Raw genomic sequence first — 7,214 nt, forward strand, 5'->3', positions numbered from 1 at the left:
AGACACACGCACACACAGACAGACACACACACACACAGACACACGCACACGCACACGCACACACACACGCACACACATGTCTGGACAGTTGCTTCTTCCTGAGGCAAATTCCCATCTCATCACACACACACACACACACACACACTCACACACACATACACTAACGATAAACGTGAGCAGTCAGGAGCGCTGAGGACGAGCAGAGCTGACAGGACAACATCTCACAGTTACGTAAGCAGAACACTGAACCCGGAGGAGCATTAGCATGCATGTCAACACGCAGTTAATGAACACATGAATTCAAACAGCTGTTAGAGGCTTCAGTGTCAGATCCCGTTCAGAAAAACCTCTGCTTTACTCGCGCTCTCCGGAGGAGCAAAACATTAATTACATTATGTTTACGTTAATAACCACCAAATCAAACGGCACAGATATATGAACCAACAGAGAGATGATCCTGCAGTGGAGCAAATGCATTAAGATGCTGTAGCTAAATAAATAAATAACAGTGTTGTTCTTATTATTACTACACTCTAAAAAATGCTGGGTTGTTTCAACCCAACTTTGGGTCAAATATGGACTAACCCAACTTTTGGGTTAAAAATTTGATGTAAAAATTTAAAGCAACAGTTTGGTTAGTCCATATTTGACCCAATGTTGGGTTGAAACAACCCAGCATTTTTTAGAGTGTATTATTATTTGTTGTTATTATTCATTTATGCAAGTTTAAATTCAAACGTGGTGTCACATGAGAAATAAAATTCTAAAATTTTGTGTTAAATATATCTTACAATTTTTCCATATTATTATAGTCAGGGTTATAAACTATTAAACATTTGTTACTTGATAATGTATACATCTATATATATACTGTATAATCTATATATTGATATTCTCATTTTTTAGGTTTATGTTGATGTACTAAAATGACTAAAACTGAAATAAAAAATAATACAACTATATCAACATACTGGCAAAACACACTAAATGACTATATTTAGTAATTTAATAATAATTACTTTAAGAATATAATTAATAATACTACATAAACTACTATATTTTATTATTTTAATTATATAGCTATTGAATATATACATTTATATAATGTTTTATTTTATTCAGTACATTCAATCTGTATTTGTAAAGTTGAAATTCAAAATCTATTCAAAATTAATTGTAATATATTTCATTTTAAGCACATGAAAATTAAACTAAGAAGTTTTTTTTGTACATGGGACATGAGTGTTCTCATTTAGGGTACAGTGACTTTTTAATTCAGTTTGTAAATAGTGAGCGTCACTGCTGTTTATGACGGGAGATCTGCTTCAGCACAGGTTATTGACTTCCTCCTTCATTTGTTCCCTAGGGGCCTCAGACTCTCAGTGTTGCTCGTACCGAGGGACCGTGGCTTTGTTTGGTGTTTGTTTGTGGCGAGTGTCAGGTAATTCTTTTGTTCTGACATTCACAAAGGAAAAGAAAAGAAATCTTTGTCTCCTCCACCTCCCTTCACTGCGAGTCATTATACGCCGCTTCCTCTCTGGTGAAATAAGAGAGGGATGATAATCTCCGGATCCACCTTATACTTCCTCATGTGTTCTCTGACTGTTTCCATAGTATGCACAGTGTGGACAGTACGCCAGGCTTCTATATGCATTCCTGCATGACATACACCAACCATACTTACTGGAACATTGTATCCCACAATGCAGTGCACTCACCTTCCATTTACACTGTGGTGAATGAACCAGAATTGATCTAAAACATGATTTCACACAAAACTTCGTTAAAAAAAGCATTTTAATTAACACTATTAAGATTTGTATTCCTTTGAGTTTTAAATGTAAATGATATATTTATAAATTTTATTATAACTTTATAAATTATTATAACTATTTTATAATGTTAATATAATTCATTTGCATATTTTATAAAATTTTTATTTAATATAATTATTTTGAATGATTTTTAATAATTTTATGAATGTTTAATTTCACACATAGTGTCCAGTTATCACCTGAGAAATAAAATGCAAAACAATTTTGTAAAAACAATTTTGTTAAATATAATTTTTTTTTTTTTTTTATATAATGAGATTTTTATAATCTAAAACCATTTAAAAAAATTGTTACTTGAAATAAAATATCTGTTAACTGAAAAAAACTTTTGCTTATTTATTTAAATAAAACCTTATTTATTTTTTAATCTAGTTGGCAAGAGAACATATAATTTAATTTAGTTTAAACTCATAGAAAATAACCAAAACAATCCAAGGTTTTTATTTAGCACAGTGGCTAGATTAACAAATAACCAGACGCCACCCGATCTAAATATCCCCGCACAGTTTAATAGTAATGACTTTATGAATTTCTTCACTGATAAAATAGATAACATCAGAAATACAATAACAAATGTAGATTCTACAGCGTATAATACTTCAGCTTCATTCATCGCACCAAAAGATAAACTGCAGTGCTTTACAGCTATAGGACAGGAAGAGCTAAATAAACTTATCACTGCATCTAAACCAACAACATGCCTGTTAGATCCTGTACCCACTAAATTACTGAAAGAGTTGTTACCTGTAGCAGAAGAACCGCTTCTCAATATTATTAACTCGTCGTTGTCTTTAGGTCACGTCCCAAAAACATTCAAACTGGCGGTCATTAAGCCTCTTATTAAGAAACCACAACTAGATCCTAGTGAACTGGTAAATTACAGACCCATCTCAAATCTTCCTTTTATGTCTAAAATGTTAGAAAAAGTTGTGTCTGCTCAATTGCGCTCCTTCCTGCAAAAAAATTAACTCTATGAAGAATTTCAGTCAGGTTTCGGACCCCACCATAGCACAGAAACTGCACTTGTTAAAATTACAAATGGACTTGCTTCTTGCATCAGACCAAGATGCAACCCCTCAGAGGACCTCAGATGATGCCAACCCTGAAACAACATACAGAACTACCACATTTTGCTATAAGTTTGATTGCATCATATAATAATTGCTGTTAATAGTGTTTATCGTCTATTTGATTACATCTGCAATTGATTTTTCCATACATTTCTGCCATATGTACATTAACTGACAGTCACCACTGATAAGCTACTACTAAATATTGTAGAAACTTAATTTTCTGTAAAGTTGCTTTGCAATGATTTGTATCGTAAAAAGTGCTATAAAATAAACTTTAATTGAATTGAATATTAATAATTTATACATTATATAATTTAATTATTATCAATTATTTGTATAATAATTAATAATGCTAATATTTGAGAATTTATATACAGTAGTTTTATAACAATATTATTTAATATAATTATTTCTCCTTATTAATGTTTAATTATGTAACAATATATATAGAGAGAGAGAGTTTAAAACTATACAATTTATAAAATATCAACATAAATTACAAAATGTATAAATTATAATTTAAATTTAATACTTAATTGCATATTTAAATTTTTAGTTTAATTTAATTTAATTTAAAATGGACTAAAAACAGAAAATATAAAATTAAAAACATTCAAAATATTAAAAAGAACTGTAACAATATCTCAAATAATGCACTTGCAGAATTTCCCACAGCTCACTCTGTATACTGCACATTTTATGCATAAAGAATATCTGCATACTATGTATACTACAGAAACAGTAAGAACAGTATGCTAGTCTGCTGTTGGGAACAGAGCCGGTGTTGTGTGCACATGAGAGACTCAGTATTGACAGTCGGCAGTCAGATCTGTTTTTAAGCACCTCTGTCGTCTCTCACAGCCCATAATGCTATTTTTAATGAGGGAACTGTGGGAATGTGCTCTTTTCAGATCATATTTGTGTGCTTACGGAAACTCGGGCCGTCCGCTGGGACTGGGATTTAAGATAATGAATCCAAGACACACAGCAGCCTCCCTCAAGTAATCTGTCCACACAGACTCACAGCATCATCTTCATCAGACTCACAAACTGTTGCTTGATCAACACTGAAGCCGCGCTTTGAATACAATTAAAACAAGTATCGTTTGTTTTGATCAGGATAAGGAATTACAAGCTGTAACATGAGATATTGCAAAGCCATAACGTACTGTACTAGCTCTTCTGAACGGTTGCTATGGTAATCTGGGAGGTTGCAATGTGGTTGCTAGGTAGTCTATATGGTGTTCCAGAGGTTGCTATGCTGTTACAATGCAGTTACTAAGTGATTACCAACAGCTTGTTCAAGGAGGTTGCTAGGGTGTTCAGAAAAATGCTATGTGGTTGCTAGGGTGTTCAGGAAGTTGCTATGTGGTTGCTAGGGGGTTACTAGGATGTTCAGGATGTTTCTATCCAGTGGCAAAGTGGCTGCCAAGGTGTTGTTGCTATGCAGCTGATACTAGGATGTTCGGGAAGTTGCTGTGTGGTTCTTAGGGTGTTCAGGACGTTGCTATGTGGCAGCTAGGCTGTTTGGGAAGTTGCTACGTGGTTGCTAGCGGGTTACTAGGGTGTTCAAGAAGTTGCTATGAAGTGGCTAAGTGGTTGTCAGGGTATTTTGGGAGGTTGCTATGTAGATTCTATGATGTTCTGAGAGGTTGCTATGCAGCTGATACAAGGGGTTACTAGGGTGTTCTGGGAGGTTGCTATGTGATTGCTAGGGTGTTCTGGATGTTTCTACGCAATGGTTAAGTGGTTGCCAGGTGTTTGGGAGGTTGCTAGGGTGAGATACTGCAGTCTGAATGTACTTTGGTTATATTTATACTCCCCTCTTCTAAAGCAAAAGGACTTTCCCACCATGAGTTCAGTATTAATGTATGACTCCTATGATCATCAATGGAGGATGGAGGATATGTGACATGTGGTGCCGCACACATCCAGACCCTGGAGATTCAGAGCCGCATGGCGCATTGTTGTGTTAAACACATCCCTAGCGGAGCTGAGTTTGATCAGAGCACTTTAACCTGCGCTGCCTCAAAATAAAGCTATTCATATTGAATGAGCCTGTAATACACTGTGTTAAGATGCTCAGTACCATGTAAACACATACAAATTGAATAATAATATTGGAGTTATGGCTACTGCTCCTGTGAGGACATACGGAGAATGAAGTGCACTCACATCATGTGTGTGAGTATTTCAATTCATAACATGCAGTTCAAGAGTGCATTTCATATCTGGCACTTATGCATTTAGTAAGATCATTTTATTTTTCAATTTACATTAAATTTACACAGCTACATTCATAAAATGTAACATGTAATCTACCGTATAAGACTGTATAAGACTTCTATAAAGATCTGGTAGGTTGCTATGCAGTAGCTAGGTAGTTTACAATGGTGTTCCTAGAGGTTGCTATGTGGATGCTGGTGTGTTCAGGAGGTTGCTACGTGGTGGCTATGTGGTTGCCAGGGAATGCTTTGTGGATGCTAGGGTGTTCTTAGAGGTTGCTAGGAAGTTGCTATGGTGATCTGGGAGATCTAAATGTGTTTCCTGTTCCTAGAGATGGCTGTGGGGTTGCTATGGGTGTTCTGGGGGGTTACTATGCAGTTACTAGGTGGTTAGGGTGTTCTAGGAGATTGCTAGGCGGTTACTAGGGGGTCTGGGAGGTTGCTATATGGTTGCTAGGGTGTTCAGGAGGTTGTCATGTGTCTGCTAGAATGTTGCCAGGGCATTTTGGGAGATTGCTATGTGGTTTTTAGGGTGTTCTGGGAGGCTGCTATGCAGTTGCTAGGTGGTTACTCTGGTGTTTTTGGAGGTTGTCCTATGTTGCTGGTGTTTGTGAGGTTGCTATATTGTTGCTAGTTGGTTTATTTTAAGGGGTTGCTATGTGGTTTCTATGGTGTTTGGGATGCTGCTCTGTTCTGGAAGGCTGCTAGTTGCTAGGTGGTTACTATGGTGTTTTGGGAGGTTGCTATGTGCTGCAAGGGTGTTTGGGGGGAGGTTGCTATACGGTTGCTAAATGGTTGCTGGTTTATTTTGAGGGGTTGCTATGAGGTTTCTAGGGTGTTATGAAGGTTCCTATGCAGTGCTAAGTGGTTGCCAGGGTATTCTGAGAGGTTTCTATGTAGTTGCTAGGTGGTTTCCGGTTTGAGGTGTTGCTATGTGGTTGCTAGGGTGTTCTGGGAGGTTGCTATATGGTTGCTAAGTGCTTGCCAGGGTATTCTGAGACGTGTCTCTGTAGTTGCTAGTTGGCTGCTGGTTTGAGGTGTTATTATGTGGTTGCTAGGGTGTTCTGGGAGGTGGCTATATGGTTGCAAAGTGGTTGCCAGTTTATTTTGAGAAGTTGCTATGTGGTTTCTAGGGAGTTCTAGGAGGTTTCTATATTGTTGCTAGGTGGTTGCTCAGTTGAGGTGTTGCTATGTGGTTGCTAGGGTGTTCTGTGAGGTTGCCATGCAGCAGCTAAGTGGTTGCCAGGGTATTCTGAGAAGTTACTATGCAGTTGCTAGGGAGTTCTGGGAGGTTGCTATGCTGTTGTTAGGTGGTTGCTGGTTTGAGTTGTTGCTGTGTGGTTGCTAGGGTGTTCTGGGATGTTACTATGCTTTTTTATGAACAGTAGTGATATTATAATTACAACATCAACAAAAATTGCTTTGACATCATTCAAACTGCCATCAACGACTTTTTTCTGGAAGAAAGTAAATGTAAAATTCCCCTACAAGTCCAACCAAAAACCTCTTTCAGACCGGCTCATTATTTCAAGACGACTCTTCACTTCCTGTTGCACTGAGCCCATTAAAATCCTCTGAATGTACTAATGCAGGATGAGTAATGACGAATGAAGCTGGACAAGTGCCAGCCGTGATTTACAGCCTTTTGAAGAGATCAGCAAGACTCGGGAAGACGCTGCTCTGGGAGGGAAGGACGGCAAGCGTGATGGAAATCTGCTCGCTATCAAACGACAGCAATCAAAATATCATTACTCTCGCCCGGCACCTCTGCCTCTCTTTTGCTAAGCACCGCTCTCAGCTGATCTGACTTCCTGTTTTAGAAAGGCACGCAGGTGCGTCTATCTAAAGAGCTGCGGCTTCATTAAAAGCACCTGTCGTGATCGTGACGGAAGCAAAGTTCCCACGCTTTTCTCATCTTTTCTTGCTTATACTGCCGCCTCCATCTTGTCTAAAAAGCATTTTGATACATTATGAGATTCGTGCAAAAGTAAAAATGTATTTTATTTATATATATATATATATACAGTATATACAATATATATATATATATATAGAGTGTGGAGAGAATATATACACACCCA

This window comes from Sinocyclocheilus grahami, unplaced genomic scaffold, assembly GCF_001515645.1.
Source record: "Sinocyclocheilus grahami isolate Dianchi unplaced genomic scaffold, SAMN03320097.WGS_v1.1 scaffold56.1, whole genome shotgun sequence".
NCBI lineage: Eukaryota > Metazoa > Chordata > Actinopteri > Cypriniformes > Cyprinidae > Sinocyclocheilus > Sinocyclocheilus grahami.